General features: G+C 33.9%; 1 protein-coding gene and 1 pseudogene across 5 annotated transcripts in view; one reads left to right on the forward strand and one right to left on the reverse strand.

The window, feature by feature from the left end:
• Positions 1 to 19,444, forward strand: part of SIK3 (SIK family kinase 3) — a 212,998-nt gene that overhangs the window by 49,859 nt on the left and 143,695 nt on the right. The window lies entirely within an intron of this gene.
• On the reverse strand, positions 3,372 to 3,763 carry LOC107505057 (annotated as a pseudogene).

A 19,444-nucleotide genomic window follows, 5' to 3' on the forward strand; every position in this document is an offset into this window, starting at 1 on the left:
AGAATTGGTTGGTGTTGGTTTCTATTACTAATTGTTAATTTGCCCTGAGCCTGATTAATCTTGTTATATCCATTATCAGATATTTGTCTTAAATCTTAGAATTTTAATCATATTTTGATATGGCTTATTAAGGATAATCATTTTACCTTACACAAGCATGTAAATACGGGAAGCTCATGATAATGCTATCATAAAAGTAGGGCAAGAAGGACTCAAACCTTCCTATTACGGGCTCACTTATTTTATAATAGTCATGCTGATAGCCATGCTGAGTCATCGAGAGCGTATGCTGAAGCAATGTTGTCTGACACTTAATGGAATGCAGCATATGTGTGTGCTTGTACCATTTTATATGAGTGGATATATACAGTTTTGAGTAAGACGAAAAAGAGGAAGAAACACCAGTACACAGCTATAGTCTTCCTAATCAAGGACACATTTTAAAGAATTTCACATTCAGCAAATGGACATAAATGGCTGGAGAAGCCTTTTAAGCAAATTAACCTAGTAGGTGTAATTGCCTGGATCTTGTCTCCATTTTATTAAAATTGGCATATAACAAATACATCTATGTGCATCTTTGTTACTAAAATCTTAAAAATAGTTGAAGTTTATTTTAAAAAGTGAAAGTAACAGAAATATTTGTAAAAGCCCTGATGTTTTTTGGATGTAGTTTGAAAACCGTAGTCCTTAGATAACTAGTTCCAAGCCCAGTCATTGTCTAATTTCAGGGAGAATAGGGTCTTCACTAATGACACAGAATCTCTGCCCTGAGATAGCTTGACTTAGAATGTATTTGTCTTGAGAGAAGTTGCATTATCAGCCAGAGCATGGATTTTGGCGGCAGAGGTTTGTTAATTAATTAAGAATGACTAAACAGATGAATTCTTTAAACTTGTGCCTTATTTCCCATCCTATGAAATAGTGCTCTGTCCTGTAAACCAGCATTAAAGGACATTGGACACAATGTATGGCTGCACTCAATAATACTGGCCACAGATCTGAATTGTCCTCTTTTAGGTAGAAAATCTTTTAGCATCTGTATCAAGAGCTCGAATATCATATAAGACTTATGCTGAAGTTCCCCATCAAATGAGTCAACATGAATGGTGTTGGTACATTAACTTAACTTCCTTCTGTTTAGGTACAGGATTTTAATTTACTTCATAGTGTTGAGGATTTTCTTTATCTTCTGTAATTAAAAGTATTCAGATATGATAAAGGATTGCTTCATGAGTAAATGAAATCCTAATTATATATTGATTGGTATGTGAGGACAGAATAATCATTAGAAGGCCCTATATGGGCTTTGAAATATCTACATTTTCCATATTAATGCTTCCTTTATTAATACTAGTAATGGTAAGATATTCCATATTGTTAATACTACTGACAAACGAATCCTAATTATATACCCTGAATTGTTTTAAAAAATTTTGGATTGTAATCCAAAACTGGAAACAACCAACAGATAAATAAATGGTGGTATAGTCATACAGTGAAATACTGCTAAAACTTTTTTTAAAAAAGAATTTAAAATAAATCTTAAAAAAAGATCATTTTGAAGAAGCCAGACACAAAGGATATATGCTCTATAATTCCATTTACATAAATAGCAGAACAGATAAAACTAAGTGATGGAAACCAGAACAGTGGTATCTCTGGGTAGATGGATGGAATAGACTGCAAAAGAGTTGGAGGGAACTTTCTCATGGGAATGTTCTATATCTCGACTGGAATAATTACTTGGGTACACATATTTGTCAAAATTCATCAAGTAGTACATTAATATGTGTTTTAGCACATGTAATTATACCTTAGTAAAAACCATTTGGAATGGAAATCTAAAGTGAATAATAATGGTAGCAGTAGCAGTAAATAATATAAATGACTAGTAATTATTGAGCTCTTATGTACCAGACAACAACCCAGTGAGGTAGGTTTTATTAGTTCCATTTAACATATAAGGAAACTGGATTTTAGAGAACATAAGTAACTTGTCCAAGGTCAGAGCCAGTACGTGTTTCAATTCAAAGATCTATTTCACTACAAAGCCTAATAGTGATACTTTCCTGGGTATGTATATTTAATGTATTAAATACTTTCTTGTCTTAACATATGAGTATAATTTAAATTTGTTACATGCCTTAAGGCTATTATTAAGAATATTATTTTTTGTACTAAAGTGCATTAGGTTCTTTCCCATGAATTGAATAAAATAAATGTTTTCTTGAATTCTGTCGTGTAATAATTCTGCTTCTTCCCTTACTGCTACTCTAATGGATTTTTTTCTTCCTTGGTTCCTCTTTCTACTTTTTTTTTTTCTTTTAATATGCTGTGTCCTGGAAATGACTCTTGATGATTTATATTTATATATATAAAATATTTAAGTAAGGACCCAAGAGGCTCTTCTCTTCAACATAGAGTATGAGCTTTGGTGCATGAAATTTCTGATATATTTTGACTATTCAGAACCATGAAGCCCATCTCCCTGCTCCTCCTACCCGCTTTTTAATTTGCCGTTTGGGTTTTGCTTGTATTCCATTTAGAAGATTAAACTAGGGTAGTAAGACAGTTTTGTGTGTGTGTGTGTGTGTGTGTGTGGTGACTAACAACCAGTACTTAAACAGTAGGCCCATTGTTGATTTAGCAAATTAGTGTGGGTCATTTGGTTCTAGGCCTAAAAGAAATCAAACTAAGTAAATGCTTACCAAATATTGGAGCTGAGGTGGGAACTTATAACTTCCATTCTACTTGAGGTAACAGATATTGCTTTCAGTTATATTGACATAAATAGAGTGATTGCTTTTATATAAAGAAACATTTTAAGTTAATAGCTTGAAAACAAAGTCTTTGAAAAATGATTTAATTTGTAGCTTAGCCTGACCTCCAGAATGAACAATGACTATAAGGAGTTTTGCAAGGAAGACTTGGCTTTGTATACATTTATTTCCTTTATTTTATATAGCCTGGCTATACAAAACTTAGAGGTTTTTTTGGGGGAGGTTGTGGGGGGGATATGACCTTTATTGAACTTATCCACCAGAGTGGAAATAATGTCTTTCCAAAACCAAATGTTTGTTACTGTAACTTTTGCATCACAATTAAAATGCAAACAGTTTTTAAAAAACAATCAATTCAATTCAAGATAAATAGCTTCTTTGAAGCCACAGTAACAGTTAAATATGACTAAGACTTGAATACAGAAATTTGGTTGGTTGGAAAGTTAATTAAATTTCCAACTTGCTTAGATAGAATTATAAAAAGGCAAAATTGTGTTTTTCACAGAGATACAGCTCACTGGAATCACCAGCCCTGGACAGCTGTTAGAGTATTTAGAGTCCTGAGATAGTAAGAAATCTAGTCATCCTTTAGACCGTCTTCTCTTGTCTTTTCTTCCCAATCCAAGATTTGTGAATGTGTGGAATGACACCACCACCAGCAGTTGTAGCCTTGACGAGAGAGTCCAATTCCTCATCTCCACAAATAAAGCAAGTTGCAAATGATGAGGGTTAACACGCTTTACCTTTAAGTCTTTTGATGCATTTCCTGCCAAGTCACGGACCTCTGTGGTGAGGTACTCCAGGATGGTTGCACTGTACACAGCAGTAGTTGTGCCCACACATCATCTATGGCTGGTTGTCCTAGGTTTCAGGTGTCTATAAATATGACCCACCAGAAACTGCAAGCCTACTCTCTGAGAGCAGGAACCTGCCTTTGTGTTGGCCTTTCTGTAGTCCCTTTCAGCCTTACTGCCAGCCATTTCATTTTCCACTGAAGCTCTAACAAGCAATGCAGAGAAAGGACTGGTCAGACACCCAGCGCGATCTTACCACCTACTCCTTCATCATTCCGTGATTCAAACTGGGCAGCCAAAAATGTCTGTCTGTCTGTCTGTCTGTCTACCTACCTACCTATCTGCCTATCTACCTACCTATCATTTATCAACTGAATGGAGACCAGACTGCTCATTGAATCTTCTCCACCTGACTTTATGGTAGCCATGGGAGAGAGACTATTTTAAATGTTTCAGACTATTATAATCTTGGTCAATGGAAAGATTCTAGAAGGAATCTATAAAAACTGGGCAAATTATTATTATTCCATTTTAAGTCTTTAGATGTTATAGTTTGAAAGGGGCATTTCCCCATTCATCCAGCCTTCTCCTTCCAGATGTGGAAAAGAAGCCCATTATTATGTAGATGAGATGTTTGAGAAGTGGGACAAAAAACTTTATAGGTTGTAAATATTCATCATGTTTAAATGTTGATGTTATCTATTCTAATTCGTATTGAAGGGGTTGAAGCTTTAGCTTTTCCATTTTAAAAAACTGTACTATAATGCCATAAAATAGTGACTTAAATCAATAGATTTATTTATTGCTTGCTATGTTCAAGGCACAGTATAAGCAGTGTGTGGTGTATAAGCAGTGTGTGGCATAGTCTGTGCCATTACTATATTTAATAATCTGATTTCTATGTAGGCTACCAGTTTAAAACAGAAAGTTATTGTCATATTTTTATGACCAGGCTCTTCTGGTAGGAAATGCCTGATAGAAAATATAATGAATTTAATATTGTTAAAAGAATCATGTGTAGATTGCTTAGTATAGAGTGAATTGCTTCATAGGACAGTACATTTGTTGCTGGAATCTTTGGATATACATAAGAGATGAGAGAGAGAAATAAGTAATTGCTTTCTCATTTGTGAGCGGCAGACTTTTTTTTTATTCATAATGTCAGGAGGTCTCAACCTTTTGGGGCAGAACTTCCTCAACTTGATAAAGACCATCTACAAAAACATACACCTAACATTAGATTTAATGTTGAAACATTAAATGCTTTTCTCTAAAGGTTGGGGAATAAGGCACTGCTCTTATTCAACATGGTGTTGGAAGTTTTAGCTAGTGCAATAAAACAAGAAAAATAAAGGCATAGAAAGAAATAAAATTTCCCTGTTTACAGATGACGTGATTGCCTATGTAGAAAGGAATCTAAAGGTAAACTCCTAGAGATAATATAGGCATTAGCAAGGTTTTAGGATTAAGATAAACATATAAAATCAATTACATTTCTGCATACTAATAATGAACACATGGAAATAAATACAATATCATGTACAATCACTTAAATAAAAGAGTAAGGCTTAAGTGTATATCTACCAAAAATGTGGATAGGACTTATGTGCTGAAAACTAAAATGCTGATTAAAGAAATCAGTGATCTTAATAAATGTTATATTCATGGATTGGAAGACTCAATATAGAAAGATGTCATTTCTTTCCAAATTGACAAACAAGTTTAATGCAATTTCTATAAAAAATTCTGGTAAGATTTTTTTGCAGATATAGATGAGATTATTATAAAGCGTATATGGAAATACAGAGGAATTAGGATAGCTAAATATAAGAAAAAGTGGTAGGAATCATTTTATTTGACTTCAAAATTTATTATATAGCTACATTAATTAAGGTTATGTGTGATTATTGCTGGAAGGATAGACACATAGATCAATGGAACATGGTAGAGAACCCAGAGTAACAGAAGAGAAACCTACACAAGTATCCCCAGGGAATTTTTCAAAATGTAAAACATAAAGCTATAAATCTTTTAGGAAAAACAATAGGAGAAAAAAAATTGGAATTTAGAGGTTGGCAAAGAGTTCTCAGATTTGACATCAAAAACATGAGACATAAAAGGAAAAACTAATAAATTTGGACTTCATAAAAACTGAAAACTTTTGCTAAAGACCATGTTAAAAGGATGAAAAGACAAACTACTGACTGGGAGAAAATATTTGTGAATCACATATTCAACAAAAGACTAGTACATAGGATATATAAAGAACTTCAAAACTCAATAGTAAAAAAACTAAATAATATGATTAGAAAATGGCAGAGACATGAAGAGACATTTGACCGAAGAAGATATATAGATGACATATGTGAAGAGATGTTCAACATCATCGGGCATTAAGGAATTGCAAATTTAAACTACAATGTGATATCCCAAATAAAAAGTTTAATATAAAAAAGAATACATGAACATTTTTAGATTTGGTAAATGAAAAAAAAAGCTAAAGAGGGAAACAAAAAGCACAAAAGATTTCACTACTTATATAAACTTACACTAATATTTTGTTGTATTTTCTGACTGTTTTTACTCTGCATTTTTATTTTACATAACAATATATTTCCATATCATTTGAAATTTTAAATATAATTTTTAATGAGTTGTAATATTCATTATGGATATAATTCATTATGGTATAATGAATATTACAACTCATTAAAAATTATATTTAAAAATCAGGATTTCTGATTTTTTCCTTAGGATACATTCTTAGATATGGAATTATGGTGTCAATTGGTGTGGGCATCTTAGAGGGCTTGGAAAACTCCAAATACAGGATACTTTACAGAAATATTGTTTCCATTTATGTTGTCTCAGTCGTAAAAAAAATTTTTTTATAATTGTGGTAACTTCTGTACTTTCTTGAACTTTTTTTCTGTAGGTTTCCAAACACTTTATCTTGGCTCTCCTCCTATAACTCTGTCCTCTTCTCAGTCTTTGACATTATTCCTCTTTACCCAGTAAATATTTGGGTCATCTAAGAGTCTCAGATTCTTCTCTCTTTACAATCTTCCTTGGAGAACCAGAACCAGGCCTATTACTTCAACTACAGCTTACAACCTAAAGACCCTAAATCCCATATCTCTTTTGAGTTTTAATGCCCAGTTTCTAACTGCATGTTGGACGTCTTTACCTTATGCCATACAGATCTCACAGACTGAACTCATTTATCTAAAACTGAGCTCATTATCTAACCAAAATAACTTGCTCATCTCCACCCAGTGGTTAAGTATAGTATAAGCCAGAAGTCTGGGAGTTAGCATAGATTACTTCTTGCATCTTGCCTTCCACTTCTTTTCAATCACTAAGTTTAAAGATTCTGCTTCCAAAATAGCTCTCTAATATGTTACCTGCCCTTCATTCTCTTTTTCACTGCCTTAACTTAGGCACTCATTTTTCTAATACTGTGGTACAGTTTTAACCAACATACCTATTTCTGGCCTTGTATCCTTCTGTTCCATCTTTCACACTAAAACCAGTTTGATCTTTGTAAAGCAAAAGTTTTTGCATGTTACTCACCTTTACTGTCTTCTGTCTCCTGTAAAACAAAGCTTACTTTCCTTAGCAGCCATTGATGACCCTAGTCTTGATTGCCATGGCTGCTGCCCATTTTTCAGCTTCATGCCTGATATGGTTGCCAGTCATGCTGGTTTCCTCTATATGTTTTGTGTGTGTGTGTGTGTGTGTGTGTGTGTGTGTGTATTTTCCTGGCCTTTATGCTTTTACTCATTTTGTTTTATTCTTTCTGATGTGCTCCCTCCATCTCCTATTCACTTGTCAGATTTCTTCCATGTTACAAGATCCAGGTAACATTATAATCTTGAGAAGCCTTCTTACCCTCCACAGTTAGAGGTTTTCTCATCTGCACTCCCCTGCTCCACTCACCCCTTTCTGTTTGCCATTCCCTACATTGGTGTACTTTTTTTTTTTTTATTAGTCTTTCCTAGACCATTATACTGGATTGTAATATATCCTCTTTACCACGTAAAGCAGGACTTGTATATGCTTTTCATTTTCCCAAGGTGAGAGAAAAGTGTGCAGCATATATTCTTGACTAGATAAAGAAATAAATGGATGAAAGGTTTCATGAATGAAGGGTCATGTTGACCAATGAAGAAAAATTTAAGGAAAATCACAGAATTTGGGTGTCATAAGAATTAAGTATGAGTTCTGCCATCGTCTCTGAGTGGCTGTGTAATTTTAGGTAAGTCATTTCTCTTCTCTGGGCTTTAGTTCTTTTGCAAAACAGAGGTAGCAATAGTAGTAGCAATAGTAACACAGTGCTTTTTAAATACTTTGTAAATTCTAGTTAATATTGTTACCTATAAGTAGCATCTATTATGTTCAGGCCACACATGTATAATGACCTGTCTTCACTGAAGTATAAGAATTACTCAGAGCTTTGGATAGACATACTCTTCAATTATAAGATCAGTTTACCTTGCTTTGCTATAATTTGGTTGCATTATTAACCCATTGCTTTTTCTTGCATTGTCTCATCACATACTTAGAAACACTGAAGATGGTTCAGGATGAGTCAGTTTCAGAAAACAGCCTTCCCTGAAAGTAGTCCATAATACTTATGGTCTGTGATGTAAAATTTCCAGGATGATGAAGTCTGTAGATGTTAACGAGTTCCATGCTATTTTCTAATGTGGTTTGACTTTTTTAACTATTGTCAGTGACAAACTTGTGTACTACTAGTCTACCTTATTTTCCATGTTTTCTGTACAAAGATGTATAGTTAGAGCAGTGATGAGTAATATGTTTTTAAGACGTGCTACTATAACCTTTAAGTCTAGATGAGTAAATTGAGCATTTAAAACTAGCTTTTTCACTGCTTTCGGATGACTGTATGTTTCTCCCAGATGAATCAGTTTATGAATATGCATGAGCTTATAAACACAACTTTTTAAAAGAAATTCTTGTGTTTTGATAAATTACATTGGTAATTTCCAAGTTTTGTGTTGTGTCTGTATGAGAGAGAGATGAAGTTTTCCATTAATATATATGTATATGTATCTATATATTTTTCTCCTCCCATCATACTATATTTTTTTCTGTACAGCTAACTTAGACTCCCAGCTATTTGTTTTTTTTTTCTTTTTTTAAAAAAATTTTTAATTGTATTGGTTAATACAATTATATAATTTTCAGGTGTGCATTATCATTTGAGATCTGTATATTCTATTGTGTTTATCATTCAAAGTCCAGTTCATACTATGTGTTAAAAGACATCTCTGGCTTTATTTTCCCCGTCTTTTTTTTCCTTAGAGTTTCGTAATTTCACTGTATTTCCACCCTTTAGACAGGTGAAACAGTGACTCATTTTAGACACAAGTGGGAGAGCTCAGCAGCTAGAGAGCTGGTTGACACTAGAGCAGTTAATGACCTGCACCCAGTTTTCTTTATTTTTGGTCCATGCAAGGCATCCCGCAGAGAGGCGCCCATTTAGTCTTTTATTAATATGTAATTTGTGGGTTAGATTACTTCATCAAATTGTATTTACATTTGACCTGGAGATTCAACCTTGTGTTGCTTTGGGACATTTATCAGTGTTAAAGATCAGATTTGGGTTCTGATCAGTGTGTTTACCCTCAAGTTATTCAGCCACATTCTAGGCTTTTCTGTTTTCTTCAGCACATTAACAGCACACAGCTCAGAAAGGTAAAAATTTTTTCATTAGTGCCTTAATGAGCATTCACAGTATATCATCTTATAAACTGCAAGTATATTCTTTATAGCTCCCCCTTTTAACATGCGTAGATTATAAATTCTTTGCATTTACATCTATTTATGTAATCTTAAAGATTTTGTTTTATGCATGGTACCATTTTGGTTTCCTGATAGAAAATGGTTATTCTAAAACTCAAGTTTGAGAAATTGATAACAACTGCTTAGCAGTGAACACAAATATTATGTGAAGTAGTAGAAAAAGCCTTGGAGAGGCAGTCAAGAGACTCGAGTTCCAGATCTATCTGTGTGCCTAACTCACCATGCCATCTTGGCTAGTAATAACCTAACAATACAAATAATAACACCTTAATTTATACAGTGCTGTGCTATTTACAAAGCATTTTTATAGAAAGTATACTAGGCAGAGATATCTTTATTCCTATTTTATGATGAGGAAACTAAAGCTCAAAGAGTTTGAGAAATTTGGTCTAGGTCATGTACCTGGTAAGGGCTAGAACCAGCATTGATTTATCCCACTGTTTCCTTTTCACTTACACCTTACTGCTTCTCATTTTACTTTTAATTGTAAGATGAGAGAATCAACCAGATCAGTGATTTTCAAGCTTCATTTACCCAGTGTCCTAGGATTCTGTAGAATAGCCCCTGGGTTCGTTTGTGAATAAGAATAGAAATATGGGGAAAGCTGTTAGGACTGGGTACCAGAGTTGCATATATTGGTTTTAGGTGGTGCTATAGATTTCCATCATCATTGGATGATTTTGTGTCGCTTTAGTCTGTGGAGGCCAAAAGAAGGTAGAAAGGCGTCTGATATAAACTTTTATTTTTTTTTAAGGAGGAAGGATTTCATAATGTCTTTAAAAAGTTTGAAGATAACTGCATTAGATGATTTCTAAGGCTATGTTTCAGCCTAGGAGTCTGAAAAATATTACAACCTTAACTTTGGTAGTGTTACCAGATGGGTCTAGGATGACTTTATGGATGTTGTAACCTTACGTAAGTTTAGTGTTACAAGACACTTTTGAAGTCCTATTTAATCTTCAGAGATAGTCTGTTCTTATGTGCTAAAGTGGCTCTATTTGGTAGTCTTTAGGGAAATGAAGCGAAGTGTCAGAAATGAGCATGGTTAATTATATTTATGTGGCCAATGCTGGTACTGCATTTTTTTGTTTAAGACTGCTAGTAAGACTGACTGACTTTGGAGTTGCACTGGAGTTATTTTCAAGAAACGAACATGTTGTACCCTAGCCTACACTAGTTATCTTTGGTGTCGTTCGTGTTTTCTACGATCTGCCAGTGGTTAAACCTGGCAATTCTATCAAGAAAGAGCTCTTTTTTTTTTTTTTTTTATTACAGAGTAAAGGTGTTTTTATTTACCCTTGAAACAGATCCACTTATATATTCATTTCTTTGTTTATTCCTGAACAAAATAGAGCTGGCTTTTTAGCCATTAGCTAATTGCAGATGAAAATGGCAAATTCTATTTGTAATATAGATTATTTACATTTATACCATTTTACTTTTCTCACTTACCATTTATTATCTGATAAGGATCTCGTTGACAATAATGAGAGACTAATTTGGGCCATGTGGTTATCAATGAAATTTCAGTTCATTTCTTCTTTTCTTAATCTACCTCAGAGGAGTTATCTATGAGATATCTATGACTTTTTTGATGATGCCTTTGATAGTTTGTGTTACCTTGCCTGATGTATGAGGTAACTGTAGTTGATGAATATGGTGTACATGCTCACAGATAGATGCAAGTTGTGCACACTACTCTGAGGCCTTCTCTTTTCTACTTAATGGAGACTGTGAAAGCCCATGGCTGTTTGATTCATTAAGAATTAATCAGTGCATGGAAATTAGAAATAAGATCAAGGTTTTTCAGCTGGGGTTTTTTTTTTTTTTTTCTTATTATGGTAAAATAGGGGTACTTTCCTTTGGTGCTTCCTAACACAGGTGTTTGGCTATTAGATTTTCATCTTTGACACTTGTATTTTTTAGGTGAAATTTGTATACTGGGAAATGCACAGATCTTTTTTTCCCTATTTTTGTATGTGTTCTATTGTGGTAAAATATATATAACATACATCATTTTAACCATTTCCAAGTATACAGTTTAGTGGCATTAAATACATTCACAAATACAAATCTTAAGAATACAGTACAGTGAGATGTGATAAATCTTTATAACCACCACCTTAATGAAGATAGAGAAAATTTCTCTCATCTACATTGTTCTCTTGTGTTTTCTTCCAGTCAGTCACCAGACATGTTTGCTCATATAATAAAAAAGATTTTGACATGCTGAAGTACAAAATGATCGGACTCTTGTTTCTGTAGCAACTGGCTGAATAAATGATACAAAGTAAAACAAAACTAATAATTTTTTTTGATAGACAAGCTGTATGTATAGGCAAAAAGTGTTCAAAAGCTGCTTTCTTAACTAATGAATTTTTGCTAGTAATTGACAAAGATAGTGGTAAGCAAAGCAGCACTGCTATTTTTGGTATAGACTTTACATTTTAAACCATAGTCTCATGTGTGGAATTATGAGCAGCTTTCTATGATAAAATGGTAGGCAGAGGCATCAAAGCAGTCTTTTTTGAGTAGTCTGTGCACCAAATAAAAGGCAGAGAAAACGTTGGCCCAGGGGCCAGGTCCTCAGTTTTTGTATTGCCAAGGTACATCCCCGTATTTGTAAAACATTTACCTCACTAGGCTGCTATGGGCATAGGTTAATGTTTGGATAGTTCTGTGTAAAGAGTGGGGCTCTGTTTATATGCTCTTACCAAAGAGATTGAGCAAATTTGTATTAAGAAATGGACCTTTGATAAGCATCACTCTTTCCCAGCTGAACTTTTGCTTCTATTTTTCAAAATTTTGTGCAAATAGTTCTGGAGGTTTAATGTTTATTTTTTACTCCACATGCAGTGTGCTTGCTCTTTTTGTGTAGAAACTGTCCAAATTACTGTGAATGACCCAGGCTCTTCTCAAGGGTGTGTTTTGTGGGAAATGGCCAAATTGGCTGTTATACTTAATTTTTCTAACAAATGAATGTATAGTTTCATCTGGCTTATGTCAGACTTCTAATTTGGGAGGTAGTTGTTTCTTTTTGTGTATTTATTTTTGTTTTAGCTAGTAGTAAGTAGTGTGGTTGATGTGAGGCTTTTCTTTGGGGAGGGTACCACTTTGAACTTCCCTTTCCTGTAGGAATAGTGTAGCCCTTATGGCTCAGTAGTGTCAGTAAATACTTGTTTTATATCCCCTTCTTTCATTAAGGAACATACAGGGGCAAAAAATGGTTTTGTGGCCCTGATGTTAGATAACAATGATTTTTTGAGATAATTTTTTCTAATTATTAGTATTATTCATGTACATTTTGGAAAATTATTTTTTATTTCATATTAAGGAAGGAAGAAACAATAACCTCTCTATTCTGCTAAGAGTAAATTTCTAGTAGGAGTATAGTTTCAGGTCAGTAGAGATTCCGTGTGTGGTACTGGTAATATGTGTCTGTGGAGAGCAAAGTAACAGCAAAACGATACAAATGAATGAGTACTGAAGAATGGAAATGTGATATGAGATTCCTGCATGCTTCTTAGTCCAATCCCCATCTTGTGTCAAGAGAGATGGAATTTATGTCACTGTGCCTTACGTAAGGCCACTGATCTACAATTTCTCTGCTCCTGAAATTGTGTGGGACATATGAGGGTTCTGTTTAATTGTTTCAGTGTGTGCCCATTGGAAGACTCTATACCACTTAGATTCAAAATAGCAAATTTCTCTTTTTTCTTTGCAAGGATTATTAAGAGAACAAAAGTCCTTTAAAACACTGTTCCAGTGATTTCAGTTTTTTAAACCTGTTTTATTTGTTTAGTCTTTATTTGTTTATGTGGTACCTAAGCATGACTTTGTGACCTTTATATATGTATTATTCACAATTGCTTATAGTGTGAATAATACATATATAAAGTGTAAATCAAAGTTTATCTCAGCCATTTTAGTAGAGCATATGGTAAGAATGTGTTTAGTTTTGTAAGAACCTGCCAAACTGTCTTCCAGCCTGTCTGTATTGTTTTGCATTCTCACCAGCAATGAACAAGACTTCTTGTTGTTCCACATCCTTGCCAACATTTGGTGTTGTCAGTGTTCTGGATTTTTTGCCACCCCAATAGGTATATAGTGGTATTTCACTGTCGTCGTAATTGGTTTTCCTGATGATATGTCATATAGAACATCTTTTCATGTGCTTGTTTGCCATCTATATATCTTCTTCAGCGAGATTTCTGTTAAGGTCTTTGACCTCTTTTTAAATTATATTGTTTTCTTGTTGAGTTTTAAGTGTTCTTTATATATTTTGGATAACAGTCCTTTATCAGATGTGTCTTTGCAGATATTTTCTTCCAGTCTGTGGCTTGTCTTCTCATTCTCTTTAGGCTTCATATATATATTTTTTAATTTGTAAAATTAGGACTTGTATTATGATATCTAGAGTCCATTCCATTTCTGAAACTCTATGATCTACTTGTTTCCTTTAAAATGTTATAATAATTCAATCTTTCACATATTCAGAATGGCTGTTCTTTGAGTTATGTGGCCATAGCATTTCTTCTTGCCTACTTTTTAGCAACATTGCTTCTTTGAAGAGCATTGCAATTGACTGAACTGACAGAGGCCTTTTTCTTTCCTTTTGTTCCATTTTTGTTACACCCAAAGCTTCTTATAAAGATGATTAAGGTCAGTCCTTGCCATCAAAGATATTACAGTTTAGGGCTAGGTCAATGATATTTGATGAGCGATGTTCTCTTTTGGAATTTTCTTTTTGTCAGAATTAGCGAATACTCTTATCTTTAGATATCAATACTCTTATCTTTAGATATCAGTTGCAGGTTTTCTCCTAAGATTCTATTTAATTTTCACATGATCTGGGATTTCGTCCTTTCTATTCTTACCTCTCAGGTTTTATGCCAGTTTTGGGGCATCGTATCTTCCTAAAACCCTAAATAAAAGTCGTAGTATGAAGTATTCATATTTTCAGTTTCCATGGTATTTTTTCCTTGCTTTACCCGTACCTAAACTAATAATATGCAGTATTTTATTAATGCCATTCATTTGCTATGTTACCACTTGTCAAGTGCTTTTACAAACATTGTTTTATTTGAAGTTTATGATAAACTACCTGGATAGGTAGACATTTTCTAGTTTGATGGATGAGGAAACTGAGATTTGGAGAGATTAATTAATTTGCTCAGGGCAAAGGAGCTAACATTGAAATTTATATTGCCTACTTCTAAGAACAGTGTGCTTTCTCATATATAGGATTTAATAGATCTTACCTCTTTTAGCTGTAAATGAGCTGTACAACTAGTTTATTTTCTATTAGGATTATGACGTATTCAATCATGAGTCAACTCTTGCTTCATATGTGACTGCTTCATACTCACAGGTACTTTGATTTTCCCAAAGTATGTCAAATCAATTTAATAGTATCTTGCCTTTTTTAAAGAAGCTCATATCTTTTATTGAGTGCCTACTAGGTACTAGGCCTGTGCTTTGCACTTTTAAAAACCTATTTTTTGGGGGAAAGAAAATAGACATATTGAAAGGTGCATAATTACGTACAGCTTAATGAATTGTTATAGCACAAATACTCATGTATACCACACACAGATCAAGAATTAGAACATTACTATCATGCCCAGAAGCCAGCTTCTTTTATACTACTTCAGGTCAATATGCTAACTTTGATAGTCAATTCTTTGCTTTTCTTTGTGGATTTGTCTCCTAAATATGCATCTTTAAACAATATAATTTGCCTAGTTTTTGGATTTATGTAATTGGAATTACACAATATGTATGTTTCTTTCACCCAGCATTAGGTTTTGTCTATGTTGTTATGTATAGCGATACTTTATTCTTTTTTATTGTTGTATAGTAAGTATTACATTGCATGAACACACCATAATATACTGCTGTTAGTGGACACTTGAAGTTGGTTCCAGTTTGTAGCTATTATGAATTTGTTGGTAGAAACATTCATATATGTATATTTGGTACATAGCAGCACTTGTTTTTTGGGGGGATATGTCCATAAATGCAATTATTACCGGGTTGTGGGGTTTCCTTATTTCTAATTTTACTAGATAATGCCCAACCTTTTTTCTAAAGTAATTATAGCAGTTTATATTCTCACCAGCAGTTTAGAAGAGTTTCCATTGCTCCATATCTTCTTCAACACTTGTTACTGTCAGTCTTTTAAAATTTTGGCTAATATAGTAGGAGTGTAGAGGTATCTCCTTGAAGTTTAATTTGCATTTCTCTGGTTAATAATGAAAGCACCTCTTCTTGAGTTGAGTGGCTATTTGTGATTACTGAGTCTTTTGCAGATTTTTCTATTTTTTAAAAATCTTTTTTATTATGACTTGTGATAGTTCTTTGTATTTTGGATATGAGTCCCTTTTTTGTTTGTACTTGTTACAGATACCCGTTTTCTTCTTTGTGGGTTGCCTTTTCACTCTTACTGGTGTCTTTTAATAAAATTTTTTAATTTTAATGTAAGAAATTTGATATAATTTTCCTGAATGATTAGTGCCTTCTATACCCTGTTTATGACATAAAGTCATGAATATAAGCTCTGACTTTATCTTCTAAAAGTTTTATTGCTTCAACTTTAGCATTTAGATTTCTTAAGAGCTGAAATTATTGGATGACTAAGTATTAGTTGATTAAATGTAATTAATAAATAAGTATTTATTGTAACTCCAGTTATATAGAAAGAGTCAGTGGAAGATACAAAGAGATGTGAGACATGGACCTGCTCTGGAATAATCTGCATTCTATTTGGCCTTTCGCAGTTGGCATCATGTAACAAACAGAAGAGAGACTTTAGGGACTAATATTTCATTCTAGAGGCCTGGCTATGATATTACCTTTGTGACTTTAGATAAACTCTTTTCCTTCTCAGGGTTAGTTTTAACTTACCTGTAAAATAGGCCTAAGTCAGTGGTTCCTGATTTTGGTTCCTTAAGTTAATAAGGATATGTATAAATTGCATTGGAAGCTAATTTTTCTTTTTAAAGCTGAGAGAAATTATGCATTTTTAGCTATGATTAGGTTAATCTGCACAGGTTAACCAAAATATCAAGTACCTTTGTTTTTAACTGGAGTTGTATAACCTTTCTGTGACAACTGAGGTGAATGGAAAGAAGTTGTGATCTATAATAAGTCTTTCATTTAGTTTTATTTATTTTTTTAAAAGTAGACTTTGTTTATTGATGATGGTAGTTTAGTACACAGTTAAAAAACAAAAAAACAAAAACATGGCTTTCAGACTTTAACAAAGAGGCCAAAGAGTAACAAATAGGGGTAGTGGGAAGTTGTTAAATAACAAAGTGTCCTTGATGATGAAAATGTTGGGTACCTACTATTCTAATGATTTTTAAGAGCTTTTCTAATTTCAAAATATAATGAAACGATAATATTTACTGGTTTTTTTTTTTTTTTTTTTTTTTTTTTTTTTTACCCCACTAGGTAACTAAATGAGTGCTTTGGACAACGGCCCTTGTTGGGGACAGAGAACGAACCTTTGGTTGATTGAGATAATCAGAGAAAGACTAGCAGGATGATCTAGGATTGAGCTGTGAGAAAGATGCTGTTTACACATGGGGAGAGATAAAGAGAGGGGGGAAATTCTAGAAAGAGCAATGAAAGGAAGATAAGATGGTACAAGTCATTTTTAAGGATGGCAAATGACTTAGTTTAGCGTTAGAAGATGAAAAAGTAGTATGAAGTTAGAATATAAAAGGCCTTTAAACATAGGACTGAATAGACAGTTTCGGGAAAGCTAACCATGTCCAGTATGATTGTGTAGTGAGGATTCTAGTTTATGTATGGGCCTGTGTAGAGACCACTGACTTTAGGATGTCCTTTATGCACTAATATGATGGTGCCATCTGGTCATTGACAATATTTAAAAAAATTTTTTTTAAGTATTTACGAGATAACCAGATTGGGATTGTATTGACAGCCAAACTGCAAAGCAGGAAACCTTATTTTATGATAGTTGTTCAACTGTACCTTTCTGAATTTTATATGTGAATGAATCCTTAGTAAATCCTGAGAAGTTCCTCTCAGTGCTACAGAATGGTGATAAGTAGTGTTAAATTTTTTGCGACTCTCACCAGTCTTAACAGAATTTTTGATTCTAGGAAATAAAAATTTTCTCTGTTTAATTTTTTAGAAAATAACCACTTGGGAATAATCCATTCTCTTTTATGTGTAACCATGGAAAGAAATTCTTCTCTGGATGGTACAAAACAATGACTCATCCAAAACTGTCTCTTGGAACTAAGAATGTAATCATAATACTCTCATAAATACTCATATATACATGCTTAGACAGTCCTGTTCTGCCTTCCTTTTTTTTATTCCTCACCCCATCATGGTTTAGTTTAGCCTGACTAATCGATTTGCAACATGTCAGCTTCTTAATACAAAACTTTTGCAGCTTCAAGTTAGGAAAAGGGAGTGTGGAGATTTAAGATTTCATCTCTGACAGTGTTTCTTAATATTAAACTATATAGATGTGTGTTTTAAAAAAACATAGTAACCATTTTTTGGTTAACTCTATGTAATTTATGAAGTGGGTTTATCTAACTTGGGCTTCCTCTATAGGAATAGCATTTAAACACTTACAGGAAAAATTAAAGAGGACAGTAGCTTTGGGGACAGGGAGTAGAAACATGGTTGGCATATGACTTAACAAGCCAACAGATGACAGAGAAGAGTCCCATACTAAACTGATACAACCCTGGTGATGTAATAGGCGCAGTCCTCTGGGAAGAGGGTGGTTTAGGTGGAGAAAAGAGAAAAGTCAGATTTTATTGTTTGCGAAAAATAGAATGGAATGCCAACTGTGCATTTCTCTTACCTAGTCCCTAGGTAAAGTGAGTGATTAAGATAGCCTGAACAGAATTACCTGTATTTGCATACACAACAGCAACACCTGTATTGCTTTATATTTAACCATTTCACCATTTCACATTCTGAAGATCATATGTTCTATTCTTTTAAATCTATTTTCCCTTACTACTTACCACATTCACTCTGCCTTTGTTTTCAGTACACTTTGAGTTGAGTACTTGGGAGAGAGTCTGAATAAATCCCTGCCCAAAGTTGACTTGATCATCGAGCTTACCTGGATTCTGCCTTTAACTAGATATGGAATCTCTGCCTAAGATCAAAGCTACAGTCCATAAGGAAGCATTCATTGAACCCTCTTCTTTACCTTCATTTAATAAAGTTTAGTTCATTTCATGTTCTGGCGATTGTACTTTTTAGATTATATTTTCACAGATGCTAATATGGTTGTGCCAAAGACCAAGGAGAGGGCTCTGTATTCTAACTCATTTGTCCTCTGCTTTTTTGTGGGTGGTGGTGGTAGTTAAGTTCAAGGAACATTGTATTTATTAATCGGCCTCTGCTTTCTGCTCCCCTTCCTTCCCCTATGTCTACTTTAATGTGATGTCCTGATTCTTTCTTGCTAGATTTAATTTCACTCCACCTTAGCCCCGCTATAGAGATTCATCTGGTCACCAGTGACCGCAGTGGTATCAGTTTCAGTAGGTGCATTTACCTTTGCTGGATGGAGTGTATAACATGCTAGATGTCCTGCCTTTCTCTGATTAAGCATCTTTCCCGGGTCATTTTGACTTGCTGCTTATGTAAGTATCATGTTCTTTCAGTTGTGATACTTTATATTAGCAAAAGCACAAAATATAGTAACATAAGGTTTTTGGTATGTGCCATATAAAATGTATTCTCTTCTTACTCTCAGTTTGTGAAGTAGATGTCATTCTGTTTTAGAGATAAGTAAAAAAAAAAAAGGGGGGGGGCAGTGAGATTTAAGAGAGTGGTTAAACTTGAAGTCCCAGGGTTAGTAAGTGATATGGCCAAATTCAAACCCAAGCGGGCCTGACTTCAAAATCAATGCACTGACCTTTATGGAATCTGTAGGATATTGACCAAATGAACTGTCTCTTTCTAAGAAAAGTTTAGCTTCTGGCCCTCTCAGGATTCCTTACTGTCCTATGTAATTTAGGATTTATTTCTGAG

Source organism: Rousettus aegyptiacus, unplaced genomic scaffold (genome assembly GCF_014176215.1).
Source record: "Rousettus aegyptiacus isolate mRouAeg1 unplaced genomic scaffold, mRouAeg1.p scaffold_m13_p_5, whole genome shotgun sequence".
Lineage (NCBI taxonomy): Eukaryota > Metazoa > Chordata > Mammalia > Chiroptera > Pteropodidae > Rousettus > Rousettus aegyptiacus.